Source organism: Pleurodeles waltl, chromosome 5, assembly GCF_031143425.1.
Source record: "Pleurodeles waltl isolate 20211129_DDA chromosome 5, aPleWal1.hap1.20221129, whole genome shotgun sequence".
Classification (NCBI taxonomy): domain Eukaryota; kingdom Metazoa; phylum Chordata; class Amphibia; order Caudata; family Salamandridae; genus Pleurodeles; species Pleurodeles waltl.
This window is the reverse complement of record NC_090444.1, coordinates 340,508,402-340,526,970: the sequence shown is the minus strand read 5'-3', so window position 1 is coordinate 340,526,970 and position 18,569 is coordinate 340,508,402. Positions and strand designations below refer to the sequence as shown.

The following is an 18,569-nucleotide window of genomic DNA, read 5'->3' as shown; positions in this document are numbered from 1 at the left end:
ACATATAATCCAAATTATCCTGTGCCCACCCTCTGGTAGCTTGGCAATGAGCTGTCAGGCTTAAATTAGAAGGCAATGTGTAAAGTACATACATTAACACAGTGAAAACACCATATACACCACACAGGTTTAGAAAGATATATGATATTTATCCGGTTAATTTAAGGTCAAAACAATAAAGATCCAATAAGCACAAGTTGAGATATTACTTCTGCAAGTTAAAAAATTTGTACACCTTAAAAATCAACAGTTGTCTCTTGATTACACAAAGTACCTGGTTTGCGTCAAAATACCATGCACGGAGACCGCAGAGGAGGAGATGTGTGAAAAAATAGATTTTCCGTCAGATTTTCCGAAAAGGCACAGACAATGGGGGTCATTACGACCTCGGCGGTCTTTTTGCAAGACCGCCGAGGGACCGCCGTGTGGAAGACCGCCTGTGCAGGCGGTTTGCCTCTCGTGTATTATGACTGTTGGCTGCTCTCCGTCATTATTCCGACGGAGAGCTGCCAAACGCCATACTTGCAGGCGGCGGGGAAGTGGAGGTTGCTCCACCTCCACCGCCACGCCAACAGAACACAGCCCAGCGAATCAAGTCCTGTGATTCGCCGTGGCGGTGTTCTGTTGGCGGTGTGGTGTCGGCGGAGCTGCCCTCATGGCTCCCGTCCCCTCCCGGAGGATCGACGGACCAGGTAAGTCGATCGTCCGTTAGGGGAGGGGGAGGGGGGGTGTTGTGTGCATGCATGGGGGTGTGCGTCTGAGTATGTAGAGGGGGTGTGTGAGTGCGTGTATGCTTGCGGGGGTGTTGTGTGTATGGGAATGAGTGCGTGTATGGCTGTGGGTATGTCTGTATGGATGGGTGCATGTATGTTTGAATGTGGGTGTGCGTGTCTGACTGTGTGCGTGTGTGTGTTGGTGGTGCCTGCATGCGTGTCGGGTGTGTGTGAGTAATGTTATGTTGGGGGTCGGGGTGGGGAGGGGGGCCCTGCCACCTTTGGGGGGTGGCAGGGGTGGTGGGGGGTGTAGGGGAGGGAGTCGGGGTGGGGGAGACCCCTATCAGTGCCAAGGAAGGAATTCCCTGGCACTGATAGTGCTTACCGCCATGGATTTCATGGTGGTTGAAACCGCTGGAAATCCACGGCGGTAAGCCGGGTCCAAATACCGCCGGCGGTATACTGACGGACGCCGGGCTGGAGACCCAGGTCTCCAGCAGAGCGGTCGTCTCCGCCCTGGCGGGTGGGACGGAGAACCGGCGGATGACCATGGCGGTAACCGCCATGGTCATAATACACCAAGGTAAGACCGCCAGCCTGTTGGCGGTCTTACCGCCGGTTCTCCGCCATCCGCCAGGGTTGTAATGACGCCCAATGTGTGATTTCTTTCCATGCTGCAAGGGGCTTTGCATAGTTTTTTGGTGCGCAGTCTCGATTCCTCACTGCAATGCGGGGATCTTTTTGATGCTAAGAAATCCTGAGCGTGCAGGTAGAAGTCACAGGTGTTGCGTCGATCCGGTATGGTGATGAGTCTAATTTTCTGTTGCACACTAGGCGCTGCGTAGATTTTCCACTGGGGAATCAGCTGCGTCGTTCCGGCTCGTCTGTGCATCGATCCGGTAGCGCTGTGCGTCAAATTTACAATCGCAAATCAGGCGCTGCGTCAAATCTTCACTCGGGATATCAGGCTGCGTCGTTCCGGCTTGGCTGTGCAGCGATTTTTCGGTCGAAAAACAGCTATATGACCTTTCAGGCAGGCTGTGTATCGATTTTCGGCGCACATGGAGTTTCCTGAAGCGATTAAGTCTTTTGGACCCTGAGACTTCAGAAAACAGGAGGCAAGCTCAATCCAAGCCCTTGGAAAGCACTTCAGCAAAGTCAGAGGGCAGCAGGGCAAAAGCAGGGCAGCAGTTCCTTCTAGGCAAAGCAGTCCAGATGGGTCCATTGGGCAACCAGGCAGTTCCTCTTGATAGGTTGCAGGTTCAGGTCCAGAAGTATCTGAGTTGGTGGGGTCAGAGACCCAGTTAATATACCCAAGAATGCCTTTGAAGTGGGGGAGACTTCAAAGAATGTACAAGAAGTGCACAAGTTTCCCTTTCAGTACAGGGCTATCTGCCAAGGTCCGAGTAGGGGGTTTGTCTTTCCATTGTGTGATGGCAGGCCACTAGCCTCTGAAATGTAAGGGTTAGGCTTTCCACCCTTCCAGCCCAAGAAGACCCATTCAGAATACAGATGAGTGCAGGTATGACTGAGTATCCTGTGTTTGTGGTTGTCTGGGTAAAATGCACAAGGAAGCTGTCAACCAGCCCAGCCCAAATGTTGATTGGAGACAGGCTGAAAGGGACAGATGGATTTTAAGTGTAGAAAAATGTTCACTTTCTAAAAGTGGCATTTCTAAAATAGTAGTATAAAATCCAACCTCACGATTCTGGCCATACTAAATATGACCTGGTTACCCCTTTCTGATCAGAATCTACCATTCAAACAGTATAGGAGGGTAGCCTTAATTGTATCCTAGGAAAGGAGCAGGCCTCACAGTAGTGGAAACCGAATTATAAAACACACATGTGCATGTTCTGCCTTTTACTTACATAGCACCCTGTCCTATCGGTTACCCAGGGCCTACCTTAGGGGTGACTTATATGTAGAAAAAGGGGGGGTTTAAGGCTTAGCAAGTACTTTTAAATGCCAAGTTGAAGTGGTAGTGAAACTGCACACACAGGACTTGCAATGGCAGGCCTGAGACATGGTTAAGGGGCTACTTATGTGGGTGGCACAATCAGTGCTGCTGGTCCACTAGTTGCATTCAATTTACTACTAGAAAAGCCCCTATAAGTCCCTAGTATATGGTAGGGCATGTAGGTTTAGGGACTCCAGCATAGGTAGTGCACCCATAGGTGCACAGCTGAGGTGCCCACGGTCATTTTAAAGGCAAGCCTGTCTTGCTGGCTGCTTTTGAATTAAAGTTACATGCAAATTCGATTTGCATGTAACTACCTTATCTGTACATATAAGTCACCCCTAAGGTGTGCCCTAAGTGCCCATAGGGCTGGGTGTAATGCAACTATATGCAGGGACCTTTTAAAAATAGTTTCATAAGTCCTGGTGAGGTAAAACATCCAAATTAGTTTCTCCCTCATTGTAGTGAATGGCCTCCAAAGGCAGGAATGGGAAGATATTATTTTAATTTATAAAGTCCCCTTAAGTGTCAGATACCTCAAGTTTGGTCTCAAGTTTGGTCTCAAATTCATTGTTATAAATGCCACAACTTACAATTGTTGGATTTAATATAACTTGTTCAGGTAAAGAGTTTTAAACTCTACCTGCCAACTTCAGCCCTGCAATACTATCCTCTGATTGGCCAGCCTCTGGCGGCCTGGCCAGGCTGCCTTGATGAGGCGTGAAGTAGCCTGGGCTCAGCACAAAGGAATGTGCCTGGGGGAGGAGAACTTCCCTCAGCAGATGGAGAGGCAGGAATGGGAGAGGGCTGCCAAACTGGTCTTCAAAGGCAGTGAAGGACATTTGGAGCAACCCAGCATCTCCCTCACATCCTGCAAACCCAAACAATTAGGTGCCCCCCTGATTAGATTAGGAGAGGGCAGGAGTAGAACGAGTTACTTACCTTCGGTAACGACTTTTCTGGTGGATACATTAGCTACCTGTGGATTCCTCACCTGATGAATACTCCCATGGCGCCAGCATTCGACGGAAATCTTCTTACTAGTCTCTGCACGTCGACGAGGACGTCACTCTAGCCCACGCGACGCCGTCTGACGTCATACAGGCAATAAGAGGTCCTCGCCGACGTGCCGATGACAGTACCAACATTTTTTACGTGCATGAGAATAATAATAATAATAATAATAACCCAATGTAATGAAAGAGCAAAGCAACATCTCTTAATATTGTAAATCACACAACATTGCAATAAAATAGCTGTAGATTGAATATAACCTTTTTTTTTTTTTTTTTTAAACTAATAAATATATTTATACATACGAATCATGTATATACACAATATATATTGATTTATATATAAATATACACATATATACAAATATTATATATGCAAAATGTATTGTTACTTTGAAGACCAAAAGGAGCACACTCAAGGATTGCTTGGAGAGACCAAAAAGGCAACGGGGAGGCGGGTGGGACCGTGAGGAATCCACAGGTAGCTAATGTATCTACCAGAAAAGTCGTTACCGAAGGTAAGTAACTTGTTCTTCTGATGGATACAACTACCTGTGGATTCCTCACCTGATGAATAGAGTCCCAAAGCAGTACCACGCCCGGCGGTGGGTGCCTAAATGGTCAAACCAAGAAATCCTGCAGCACTGACCGTGCAAAATGACCGTCCCTTCTGACCTCAGAGTCCAAACAGTAATGTTTCACAAAAGTGTGAAGGGACGACCAAGTTGCGGCCTTGCAGATGTCGACCACAGGAACACCCCTGGCCAAGGCCGAAGAGGCCGACTTAGCTCTGGTGGAATGAGCTCTAATGCCCTCAGGCGGATCCTTCTTTGCCAAAGAGTAACAGATTTTAATGCAAAGAACAACCCACCTGGAGAGTGTTCTCTTGTGGACTGCCTTTCCTCTCCTCTTGCCCACGTATCCGACAAACAGCTGATCCTCCAGCCTGATATCCTTCATTCTATCGATATAGAAGCTCAACGCCCTTTTTGGGTCCAGGCGATGTAGTCTTTCTTCCTCCTTTGAAGGATGAGGCGGAGGATAAAACGTGGACAAAGTGATTGTCTGAGCCAAATGAAAGGGTGAAACAACCTTCGGAAGGAAAGCAGCCTTGGTCCTCAACACCACCTTATCCCCATAAAACGTTATATAAGGGGGTTTAACCGATAAGGCCTGCAACTCACTCACTCTCCTTGCAGATGTTATAGCTACCAGGAATACTGTTTTAATAACCAAATACCTTAAGGGGCAAGAATGCATAGGCTCAAAAGGGGACCCCATAAGGAAAGTCAGGACCAAGGACAAATCCCATTGAGGCATAACAAATGGTTTTGGAGGATATTGATTCAGAAGACCTTTCAAGAATCTGAGAACAATAGGGGATTTAAATAACGATGGTTGGTCTGGAAGACAAATGAAGGCTGACAAGGCCGACAAATAACCCTTAATGGTAGCCACTGCACAACCTTTCTGCGCTAGAGACAGTGCAAAAGACAAAACGTGTGACAGATGAGCATGTAAGGGATCAATCTGTCTCTCTCCACACCACATAACAAATTTAGACCACCTATTAGCGTAGATAGATTTAGTGGAGTGTCGCCTGGCCGCTAAGATAACATCCACTACATCAGGCGGGAGAGAGAAGGAACTCAGGTTGCCCCGTTCAATCTCCAAGCATGTAGGTGCAGACTCTGGAGGTTGGGGTGTAAAACCTGCCCCTGCGACTGCGAGAGGAGGTCTGCCCTGAGAGGGAGACAGAGCGGAGGGCACAGTGAGAGTTGGAGAAGGTCGGAGTACCATACCCTCCTTGGCCAATCCGGAACTATTAAGATGACTTGGGCCCGGTCTTGGCGAATTTTCCTCAACACTCGAGGAATCAAGGGTATGGGGGGGAAACGCGTAAAGCAACTGGTCGCACCAGGTTATCTGAAACGCGTCCCCCAACGCTCCCTGCATCGGATACTGGAGGCTGCAGAATAACGGGTAATGCGCGTTCTCCCGAGTGGCAAACAGATCTATCCGAGGAAACCCCCACATCTGGAAGATTAAACAGACTTGATCTGGATGGAGACGCCACTCGTGGTCCGCCGAGAATTGGCGACTGAGACTGTCCGCACGTACATTCAAGACCCCGGCCAGATGATTTGCCACCAAGCAAATCTGATGGTCCTTTGCCCAGGACCATAGCCGAAGAGCTTCTCTGCAGAGAAGGTACGACCCTACTCCTCCCTGTTTGTTTATGTACCACATCGCGGTAGTATTGTCCGTCAGGACCTGTACCGACTCACCACGAAGGGATGGGAGGAAGGCCTTGAGAGCCAGATGTACAGCCCGTAACTCCAACAGATTGATATGAAACACCTGTTCCTCTGGAGACCAAAGCCCTTTGATCTCCAGATCCCCCAGATGAGCTCCCCATCCTAGGGTGGAAGCATCCGTTATGACCGTGGCCACTGGTGGCGACTGCGCGAACGGCTTTCCCTGTGAAAGATTGTTGCCTGCAATCCACCACTTCAATTCCACAGCAGCATCTCTGGAGATCTTGACAGTACCTTCTAAATCTCCCTTGAGCTGAGACCACTGCCTTCGGAGGCACCACTGAAGAGCCCTCATGTGCCAGCGAGCATGCGTGACCAACAGAATGCAGGAGGCGAACAGACCGAGCAGACGAAGGACCTTGAGGACTGGAACTACCGCTCCATTTCGAAACATTGGAACCAATTCCTGAATATCTTGAATCCGCTGAGGCGGAGGAAAGGCTCGACTCAATGTTGTATCCAGTACTGCCCCTATGAACAGGAGGCGCTGAGAGGGCTCCAGGTGAGATTTGGGCACGTTCACCGAAAAGCCCAGGTCGAACAACAACTGGGTTGTTGACTGCATATGATGCGACACATGCTCCGGGGACTTGGCTTTGATCAACCAGTCGTCCAAGTAAGGGAATACTGCTATCCCCTTCCTTCTGAGCTCCGCCGCAACCACTGACATCACCTTTGTGAAGACTCGAGGTGCTGAAGTAAGACCAAACGGGAGGACCGCAAACTGATAGTGCTGCGACCCTACCACAAACCGGAGATACTTCCTGTGCGACTTGAGGATCGGGATATGAAAGTAAGCATCCTGCAAGTCGACAGACACCATCCAATCTTCTTTGTTCAACGCCAAAAGCACCTGTGCTAGGGTCAGCATCTTGAACTTTTCCTGCTTGAGGAACCAATTCAAGATCCTCAGATCCAGGATTGGTCTCAACTGACCATCCTTTTTGGGAATCAGGAAGTATCTTGAGTAACAACCTCAACCCTTTTCCTGCTCTGGGACCAACTCTACCGCGCCCTTTGAAAAGAGGACTCGAACCTCCTGTTCTAGCAACAGGAGGTGTTCTTCTGAACAATAAGATGGGCGGGCGGGATGAGGGGCGGGAACTCCCGAAAGGGAAGGGCGTAGCCTTTCCCCACAATGCCGAGAACCCAAGTGTCCATTGTGATAGACTCCCACTTGTGGAGAAAATGCTGTAATCTTCCCCCTACAGGAGAGGAGTGAGTGGAAAACGGTGGAAGCCTAAGGCTGCTTCCCCTGCTGCACCCCTCCAGAGGACGAGGAAGAGGCAGAGTGCTGTTGAGAGGCTCCTCTGGTACGGGCCCCACCCCTCCCCCTCCCTCTAAATGACCTATAGGGGAGGGAAGAGGCGGGTTGCTGGAACCTCCCCCGAAAGGAAGAGGAAGAATAGCCACGCCCAAATCCCCGAAACCTCCTGAAAAATCTAGAAGAGGCAGAGGAAGAAGGAGCTTGCAGTCCTAACGATTTGGCTGTGGCTCTGCTCTCCTTAAATCGTTCCAAGGCCGAATCTGCCTTGGCTCCAAACAGTCTGTCCCCATCAAACGGGAGGTCCAGCAGGGTCGACTGCACATCCGCAGAAAACCCTGAGTTTCGGAGCCAGGCCTGTCTTCTTGCCACCATAGCCGTGCCTATCGCCCTGGCCACCGAGTCGGTCGTGTCCAGCCCAGACTGGATAATCTGGGTCGCGGCAGCCTGGGCGTCCGAGACCACATCCAAGAGACCCTGGGGGAGCTCCATAAATGAAGATGAAATATCATCCATCAGAGCATGGATGTACCTCCCCAGAATGCACGTTGCGTTGGTGGCCTTCAACGCCAAACTGCATGACGAAAATATTTTCTTGGACTGCGCATCCAGTTTCTTGGAGTCTCTGTCTCCAGGCACCGTCGGGAAGGAACCAGGCGCTGACTTTGAGGAACAGCAGGCTTGCACCACCAAGCTCTCCGGCGTAGGGTGTCTAGAGAGAAAGCCAGGGTCAGATGGTGCAGCTCGATACCTCCTGGCCACAGCCCTATGAACGGCCGAGGAAGACACCGGCTTCTTCCACACCTCCAACACTGGATCCAGCAAAGCCTCATTAAATGGCAAGAGAGGCTCAGCTGCAGCAGAGGCCGGATGCAATACCTCTGTCAGCAAATTCTGCTTTGCCTCTGCCACCGGCAAAGGCAGGTCCAAAAAGCTCGCTGCCTTCCTCACCACAGCATGAAAGGAAGCAGCCTCCTCTGTATATTCCCCTGGAGATGAAAGGTCCCACTCAGGGGAAGTGTCCAGCCCACTGGCTGTATCCAGACCATGTAGTCCGTCTCCAGAGTCCTCAATCTCTCCCTCCTCTAAGACTCGCTGGTACTCCTGCTCTTCTAAAAGACAGAGAGCACGCCTCCTCGAATGAAGTCTCTCCTCGATACGCGGAGTCGACATGGCCTCCGCCGACGTCGAAGAACGGCGCCGATCTCCAGAAGCATCTGACGCCGCGTCCGGCGCCACAGGCAGCTTCGGCGCCGAGGCAGGAGCCGGAGGACGAGGTCTTGGAGCCGATGGACCAACCGGAGTCACAGGGCAAAATCCTGACTTCGACGGAAGGGCAACCTCCGGGGCCGAAACATCCGAAGCCACCGGAGCGGCCACCGACGCCGGCACCGGCGCCGAGCCCACATTCCCAAAAGGGAGAAAGGGCATAAAGGGTGCCGGCCGAAGAGGCGCAGGATCACCCAACGAAAAGGCCAAGGGCCCCGAAGGATCAGCCGGAGCAGCTCCTGGAGCCATCTGCTGAAAGATGGTATACATCGCATTAAGAAACGCGGTACTATCGGCTCCAGGAGTGGGAAAAGCCGGATACTGGGGTGCCTGGATCGAAGGCGACCCCGACGCCGGCCTCGACGTCTGCGACGCCGGAGAAAACCCAAGAGGCTGCACCACCTCAATCACCGACGCCTGACCAGGCGAAGTCGGTGACGCCGGAGATGGCAACGGCGTCGAAGGATGCGGCGTGACCGTGGGGCTGACTTCCCAAGTCTTCCGACGCCGAGCCGAAGGTGACCTCGAACGAGACTCCTTGCTGGAATGGCGTCGTGAGTCTCTACGGCGCCGGGAGTCTCGATGACGCCGGTGAGACCTTGGCGAAGAAGACTTCTTATGATGTTTCTCCTTCTTCTTTGACTTTGCCATGAATAACTTGGCCTCACGCTCTTTGAGGGCCTTCGGATTCATGTGTTGACATGAATCGCAAGTCGAGACGTCGTGGTCGGAGCTCAAACACCATAGACAGTCGGAGTGAGGATCTGTAACTGACATCTTGCCCCCACACTCTCGACAGGGCTTGAAACCCGACTTCCTCTGAGACATTATTACCGCAGAGAAGACTACGCAGCAGACAATACACTGTAACCACGAAGGTAACAGTAGCTCCCTCGAAGATAACCGTTTCGAATGCACGGAAAAAAGGGAACTGTCATCGGCACGTCGGCGAGGACCTCTTATTGCCTGTATGACGTCAGACGGCGTCGCGTGGGCTAGAGTGACGTCCTCGTCGACGTGCAGAGACTAGTAAGAAGATTTCCGTCGAATGCTGGCGCCATGGGAGTATTCATCAGGTGAGGAATCCACAGGTAGTTGTATCCATCAGAAGGGTGTGTTTAAGATTTTTAGTCACACCAGTGGGTGGGCTCAGCCAGATGTAATCTCCAAAAATCACTTCCAGCCATGATGGATTTTTAAGGAATGTTGCTCCCTGGGATTGATTTTTGCCACACTTCCCAGGAAGTGGTCATCACAGGCAGAAGGACCCTGAACCTGATTGGAGAACCAGGACCCCCCTGTTTTTCACCAAGTACCAAGGATAAAACTGGCAGACCTGCACCCACACCTCAGTTCCTACCCGATCCCTGACAGACTCTAACAAGGAAGAACTACAGGAGAAGAAGGACTGCCCTGCTGTACACCTGACCTGCACCTGGATACTGCACTCTGGAGGACTGCACCAGCTGCACACGAGGGTTTCACCACAAGAAGGACTTTGCCTGGCTTCAACTGGTTCAGGAGGGACCCTCTTTGCTACAGGTGAAAAATTGCTAACCAGAGTCCCCTGCACCAACTCCTGAAGAAACTGACCAGCTGACCACTGTCCAGTGGCTTCTTTGGAATTTGTGCCAGGTGCAACCTGGGAGTTGTAGTCTGCACCCTCAAGGAGCATCTCAGAGCTTCTGGAACCTCGGGTGAACCTTAAAAGACCATCTGGGAGAAGATCCAGAAGATTGGAGAACTTTTGGAAAAAAGCTTCATAAAGGGACCAACCGGCAGCTGCAACTTTAGCAGGCTTGCCTCAACCGCGACCCGGCCTGACTTGCAGGTTCGTCATGGTGAAGAAAATCCCAGAAAAAGTGATTAAGTCCAAACACAGAAAGTTGACCAGGACCTCCCAGGCAGTGTATCCGAAGAGAGCTCCCAGGATGTAGGATCAAGATTCAGGTTTGCCCAGGTCAAAGGATTTTTATCTAGAAAAAACGACTACGTCCGAAGGCAAAAATCTCCACCGATGGCTCCCGCGACACATATCCGAGGAATAGTTCCAGGAAGTCGGATTGGACTGGTGACTTGGTCCCACTGAAGAAAATCCTCAAGAAAACGACTAAGTCCGAAGGTAAACTTTTGACCGAGGCCTCCCGCGGGCTGTAGCCGAGCAGGGCTCCTTTGCTGTCAGCCCTAAACTTTGACTTTGCCCCGGTTGAGGTGCAACCAGATTGGCACTTTTAATTTCTATGCGCTAGAAAACAGTAATTCTTGAAAAATTCATATCTCCGGTTCCCCTCATCCAATTTAAATCATTTCAGTGTCATTTTAAAGAGACAAATATAATCTATTTTAATAAATTGGTGTCGGATTTCTATTGCATTTTGTGTTTTACTTATTTACTGTTTTGTGATTTTTAAATGCTTTACACATTTGTCTCCTTAGTTAAGCCTTGTTGTTCGTTGCTAAACTACCAAGGGTTGAGCTGGGTTTAATTTATTGAGACCTAACTGGAACTAAGTGGAGGTTAGTGGCCTATTTCTAAGTGTAGGTACTTACATGCCCTTACCAATAATCCATTTTCCAACAAGGGTCTTACAAGTAAATCAAATATGCCAATTGGGAGTTAACCAATGTTACCATGTTTAAGGGAGACAGCATATGCACTTTAGCACTGGTTAGCAGTGGTAAAGTGTGCAGAGTCCTAAAACCAGCAAAAATAGTGTCAGAAAACTGGAGGGAGCCAGGCAAAAAGTTGGGTGATGATCACCCTAAGGCTGTCAGGTTAACACTATGTAAATGCTTCTACCTCTTTTGAGACATTTCTAAGTGGATGGAAATACCTGCAGAAGAAACTCTCCGTAGATCCTTCAGTGCTTGCCAAATATATAATCTGATCTACCTGCTACCATTCCCAGCCAAGGTCTTAAATAAAATAATCAAGAGATGTCTCACTGAATAGCTCAATGTGAACCAACTCAAGAACGTCAACCAACTCAACATCACCAACTGCCCTCAGCACCACCGCAGATGACAGATGTATGACTCTGGATGGAGGAGACACAGTGGCCTTCCTTCATCCTCCTTGACCTCTCTGAGGTTTTTGATATTCTCCTCCACCCCATCCTCATCCAATGACTATATAACATTGGAATCCAAGGACATGCACTCTGACGTATCCGCTCCTTACTAACTGCAAGGACACAGTCAGTTAGCCTGGCACCATGCCCGTAACTTATCTGCAGAGTTCTGCAAGGATCCTTCCTGAGCCCCACCCTGAATGCATACATGATCCATCTAGCCAGCATCATCCACTCATATAAAATCAACTTCCTCTCCCCCACCAGTGATATGCAGCTCATTTTCTTCATGGACAAGATACCCAATATGAGGATCAAGTTCAAAGTCTGTGTAACTGTAATGGTCAAATGGATAAAGACCAACTGTCTCAAGCTGAACAATGACAAGACTGAAATTGTGATCTAGGGATCACTTCCTTATGGGACCCCACCTGGTGGGCAACAGAGCTAGGGCCTACACTTACCCCCACCACCCATGCCTCAGGATCATCATCAACCTTGACATGACCACTCAAGTCAACGCCTCACTACCTCATGCTTCCATAAGCTGAAGATACTAGGAAGATTTTGAAACCGCTCACAATCAGCACCTGGAAAACAGTCATGAACGACTTGTCACAAGCAAGCTGTATGGCGGAATCAACAAAACAACTCACCGAAAGGCTGCAAACAATTCAGAACTTGGTGGCAAGAATCAATCTTAACCTCCCACGCCGCACTCACGCCACTTCCCACTTGAAGGAGCACAATTGAAGCTCCCCACCCACACACTCAATGCACTACATAACACCAGCTCAGCATACCTCAACAATCACGTGTTTTCATAAACCTTCCAAACACCTCCACTCGTCCAGCCTTCAGAGGTCTGCTACTGGTGCAATAGCCATTCACCAATCTCCTCCGAAATGTACATATAATCTGACAAGCCCCCTTGATGCAGAGCCCACTGAATCTTTAGATCTGACCACACAGCACACATTCTCTATCTGCTGTATTCACCAAGCAGTATGCAGGAGGCCAAGAGGTCAAAAAGTGTCAGAATCACTCCCACAGAGACCCAAGATCATAGCCGGAATGTCCCGGGCTCATTGAACTGGAGGGAAAGCGCGAAACTGCACCGCTTCCAAGACTGCTCTGATGAATGGGAGCTTCTCTGAAGGAGTTAAGTGTGACTTCAGCACGTTGATAAAAATCTGCAGTTGTCTGGAGATAGTCTACGAATGACTGTGGCGAGCCTGCTTTAAACAGCTCTTCAACAATGGAGGGGAAGGCTGGCATTCCCACCTTGCAAAGGTGTGCTTCAGCCACTGCCATCAATTTAGTGAACATCAAGGGGCACTGTAGAAGGGTAACACAGGTAACAGAAAATGCTCTCTATCCACCTTGAACAGCAGGTAGACCTGCAGGACAGGAATGTGAACATGGGCTCTGTGGGTTACGTGCTCCCACATCCAGTCTTCTGAATCCAGGGCAAACAGAACTTGGGCCAATGTGAAAGGAAATTGTTGTTTTTCAGGAAAGCAATTTGTCCTTTTTTCCAGTAAAGAAATTGAGAGGGCAAAGACCAGAGGAATCAGAGGAAGGCCTCAGTCGTTCTTTGGCATTAGGAAATAAATGTAATAACATCCAGTCATATTACTGGTGACTGAACCTCTCTATGGCTCCTTTGTACAAAAGGGCCTTCATCCGCTGCAAAAAAAGACAAATGGTCCTCGACAAGCGCCCTGAGCAGTTCGAATGTGCGGGGGGCCTCAAAAGGATGGTACAGCATAACCTTGTTGGTCTATTTGGAACACCCAACTGTCAGATGTGATGTCTGCCATTGTTGAGGTAATACCTTTTACTGCCTCCTACAGTGTGGACGTTGTGCTCTTCAGGACAAGATAAAGTAGCCTGATGGCAGTACTGGAGAAGACGGGAGACTGAGCAATGCTTTGCCCCTGAGGGCCTAGATGTTGATGGCCAAATCCCAGACCCCAGCCTTGAAAGAATTGGTGGGTCTGCTGCTGTGAATCTTGACCTTGGCATTGTCTCTGCGCCCAGCCCTTATGAACCCTCAAAAGGGGCAAAAACCTTTGGGAATGATGGGGCACTGGCACAGAAAAGTAGAGAGGGTGTGTGAGGCCCTGCTTTCCCTGAAGTTCTCCAGGGCCAAGACTACCTTACCTTGGGTACCATCATATGGCATGTTCAGTAGTGATGCAAGAACATCTCTGGAACAGCCCATGGATCTCATCCACGTGTGGCACTAAAGCACCTCACTTGTATCAACAACCCTGCCTAAGAAGTGAGTGGTGTCCAGCCAAAAGCAGATAATGTACTTTGCAGCATTCTGACCATCTTGGATAATATGTTCTAGGTTGGAACGGAATTCCTCAGGGACTGTTGGCAAGATCTCACTGACCATATCCCACAATGGATGCGAGTATCATCTTAGGTTGCAGCTGTCACCTACTGAGCGGAGAGTGAGGCTGATGAGACAACATCCTTTGTTCAAATACATCCATACATTTTGATTCCTGCATTGTAAGGCATGAGTTTCAGTTGTGCCTACTTGTTGATGTCTGGACTCCCAAGGTTTCAGGCACAGGGTGTTGCATAAGGAAGGAAAGATCACCATGGGTAGGTCTGTGTCACGGCCAACAGGTCTGTTGACTTTTGGACAAGAGCCAAGTAAGGCCCAAGTACCCGTCAATGTGTTGATTAGGGCTTCATTAGAAAAGAGATGAGAAGAAGTAGTTCTGTGTATGTTTGTCTAGGTTGTAAACTTCCGTCAGGACATTAATTTTTACTTCTACAGACGGAAGTTGCAGGTCTAAAATGTCATCAGGCCAGCTGATCACCCGAGTAAAAGGAGCTGATTCCTCTCTAGAGGTGCTAGGGAGGGGTTCAACTAAGTATTCGGGGAAGTGTCTAAATCACTTGTATCCTGAAGGTACAGGAATAAGTTGTCCTTATCATAACAGTGGGTACATCATCTCTGTCAATATACTGACTGTAAGGAAATGCCTCCTTGGCATGGTTACCCCCTTGCTTTTGCTGATGCTAAGTTATGATTTGAAAGTGTGCTGGGACCCTGCTAATCAGGCCCCAGCACCAGTGTTCTTTCCCTAAAGGTTTGTCTCCACAATTGGCACAACCCTGGCACCCAGGTAAGTCCCTTGTAACTATTACAACTGGTACCAAGGGCCCCGATGTCAGGGAAGGTCTCTAAGGGCTGCAGCATGTCTTATGCCACCCTAGGGACCCCTCACTCAGCACATGCACCACACTGCTTCACAGCTTGTGTGTGCTGGTGGGGAGAAAATGACTAAGTCGACATGGCACTCCCCCCTCAGAGTGCCATGCCAACCTCACACTGCCTGTGGCACAGGTAAGTCACCCCTCTAGCAGGCCTTAGAGCCCTACGGCAGGTGCACTATACCACAGGTGAGGGCATATGTGCATGAGCACTATGCCCCTACAGTGACTAAGCAAAACCTTAGACATTGTAAGTGCAGGGTAGCCATAAGAGTATATGGTCGTGGGAGTTTGTCAAACACGAACTCCACAGTTCCATAATGGCTACACTGAAAACTGGGAAGTTTGGTATCAAACTTCTCAGCACAATAAATGCACACTGATGCCAGTGTACAATTTATTGTAAAATACACCTAGAAGGCATCTTAGAGATGCCCCACTGAAAACATACCCGACTTCCAGTGTAGGCTGACCAGTTTCTGCCAGCCTGCCACACACCAGGCATGTTGCTGGCCACATGGGGAGAGTGCCTTTGTCACTCTGTGGCCAGGAACAAAGCCTGTACTGGGTGGAGGTGCTTCTCACCTCCCCCTCCAGAAACTCACCCCTTTTGTTACAGCGCCCCAGGGCATCCCAGCTAGTGGAGATGCCCACCCCTCCGGCCACTGCCCCCACTTTTGGCGGCAAGGCTGGAGGAGATAATGAGAAAAACAAGGAGGAGTCACCCACCAGTCAGGACAGCCCCTAAGGTGTCCTGAGCTGAGGGGACCCCTGAGGGGACCCCTGCCTTGAGAAATCCTCCATCTTGAGTTTGCAGGATTCCCCCAATAGGATTAGGGATGTGCACCCTCCCCAAAAGGAGGAGACACAAAGAGGGTGTAGCCACCCTCAAGAACAGTAGCCGTTGGCTACTGCCCTCCCAGACCTAAACACCCCCCTAAATTCAGTATTTAGGGGCACCCCAGAACCTAGGAAACTAGATTCCTGCAACCTTAACAAGAAGAAGGACTGGTGACCTGAAGCCCTGCAGAGAAGAGGGAGACGACAACTGCTTTGGCCCCAGCCCTACCGGCCTGTCTCCCAACTTTGAAGAAAACTGCAACAGCGACGCATCCAACAGGGACTGCCCTGCACCCAAGGACCAAGAAACTCCCGTGAACAGCGGCTCTGTTCAAAATCCTACAACTTCTTTGCAACAAAGATTCAACCTTAAAGACTTCACGTTCCCCGCCGGAAGCGTGAGACTTTCCACTCTGCACCCGACGCCCTGGCTCGACCTGTAGAAAACCAACACCTCAGGGAGGACTCCCCGGCGACTGCAAGCCTGTGAGTAACCAGAGACGACCCCCCCCTGATCCCCCACAGCGACACCCGCAGAGAGAATCCAGAGGCTCCGCCTGACCGCAACTGCCTGTAACAAGGGACCTGACGCCTGGAACCCGCAGCCCCCAGGACCTGAAGGAACCAAACTCCAGTGCAGGAGCAACCCCCAGGCGACCCTCTGCCTAGCCCAGGTGGTGGCTGCCCCAAGGAGCCCCCCCAGTGCCTGCCTGCATCGTTGAAGTGACCCACCGGGTCCCTCCATTACTTCCTGTCTAAAACCCGATGCCTGCTTGCACACTGCACCCGGCCGCCCCTGTGCGGCTGAGGGTGTACTTTCTGTGCCTTCTTGTGTCCCCCCCTGGCGCCCTACAAAACCCCCCTGAGGACGCGGGTACTTACCTGCTGGCAGACTGGAACCGGGGCACCCCTATTCTCCATTGAAGCCTATGTGGTTTGGGCACCTCTTTGACCTCTGCACCTGACTGGCCCTGAGCTGCTGGTGTGGTAACTTTGGGGTTGCCTTGAACCCCCAACAGTGGGCTACCTTGGGCCCAACTTTGAGACTTGTAAGTGTTTTACTTACCTGCAAACCTAACCTTTACTTACCTCACCCAGGAACTGTTGATTTTTGCACTGTGTCCACTTTGAAAATAGCTTATTGCCATTTTTACAAAGACTGTATATGATATTGCTTTTATTCAAAGTTCCTAAAGTATCTAAGTGAAGTACCTTACATTTAAAGTATTACTTGTAAACCTTGAACCTATGGTTCTTAAAATAAACTAAGAAAATATATTTTTCAAAATAAAAACCTATTGGCCTGGATTAAGTCTTTGAGTGTGTGTTCCTCATTTATTGCCTGTGTGTGTACAACAAATGCTTAACACTACCCTCTGATAATCCTACTGCTCGACCATACTACCACAAAATAGAGCATTAGAATTATCTCTTTTTGCCACTATCTTACCTCTAAGGGGAACCCTTGGACTCTGTGCACACTATATCTTACTTTGAAATAGTATATACAGAGCCAACTTCCTACACTGACTGAGTCTGAAGCAAAAGTGGAGTGTTCTAGGTAAAGGCAGAGTGCTATCTCGTAAGAATGAGGCTGGACCAGCTGCACTAAAGGTTGTGGAGAGAAATACTTTGATCAAGGTCATGTAAAATTTGCTGCTGAATCCAATAAAATAATGGTTTCTTCCTCCAGTGTTCGGGCCAGAGTCGATGTGCAAGGGACCATCAAAGAACATGCAGCCCAATTTGAAGCTGGATTTTATGTTGGTCCCAGAATTTGGGCAGACCCTGCAGCTGAGTCAAAAAGCTCAGACAATGTTGAGGATGGATTGCCAACAGCCGACTGCATGGAGAACTCCTTGGGGCCCAAAGGAGCACCAGAGGGAGCTGGATGGGTGCCAAAGATGGCTTTCTGTGAAGAGCTTTTGCAGGAATGGCCTTGAGAATGGGAATTTATCTTCAACTTCAATCAGGACTGACACTTATGCACCTTTCAGCAGTGTTCGGCAACAGAGAGCCTGGCGTTGTGGTCTCAGATAGCCCTGGAATTCATCCAGGTTGAGTCCCTTCTTGATTCAAAGTGGTGTGAGAAATCTAGACACCAGAGATATACCTGGTGGGGATCTGTCACAGACATCTGCTTGTGACAGTCCCTACAAAGTTTAAACCCTATAATATTCAGGGCAGACATAGGCCCTCATTATGAGTATGGCAGTCTGAAGACCGCCACCCTTGCGGTGGGGATCTTACCACCGCAGTGCCGGCGGTAAAGAACGCCTTATTACGACTTTGGCCAAAGTCAAACCGCCACAACACCACCAGTACGGCCAGGGCAGTCGGACCTGTGGGCAGGCGGCAGCCGTAAGACCACCTGCGGTATTTTCAGTCAGCACACCGCCAGGCTTTCTGTGGCGGTTCCACCGCTACCAAAACCCTGGCGGTAACGCACACGGCAAGAGGAATCTCCACTCCTGTCGCCGGCAAACGCACCCCCACATGTTCACATACCTTCATACACCCTCCCCCTTCATCCGCACTATTGCTCCACCCTTCCCTCATCCACACACTTGCACACGCCCCCCTCATCAGCACACTTGAACACACACACCTTCATCTGCAAGCATCCACACAGACACCCCCACTCACTCACAGACTTGCACACATGCACCCCCACTTGCATGCATCCCAATGCGCACACCTACTCACTCGCACCCTGACACCCCCTTCCCCACCGCAAACATGCAGACACGCACCATCCACACACATGCAGATACACCCCCCAACTGCACACATACATTGACACACCCACTAGCTCATAAACACACTCAGACACCCCCATTCGCACACATACATGCACTCAGACAGATACCTCCACCCCTCT

General features: G+C 50.0%; 1 protein-coding gene across 4 annotated transcripts in view; it reads right to left on the bottom strand.

Moving 5' to 3' along the window:
- APLF (aprataxin and PNKP like factor) overlaps positions 1–18,569 on the bottom strand; it is a 617,611-nt gene that overhangs the window by 199,745 nt on the left and 399,297 nt on the right. The window lies entirely within an intron of this gene.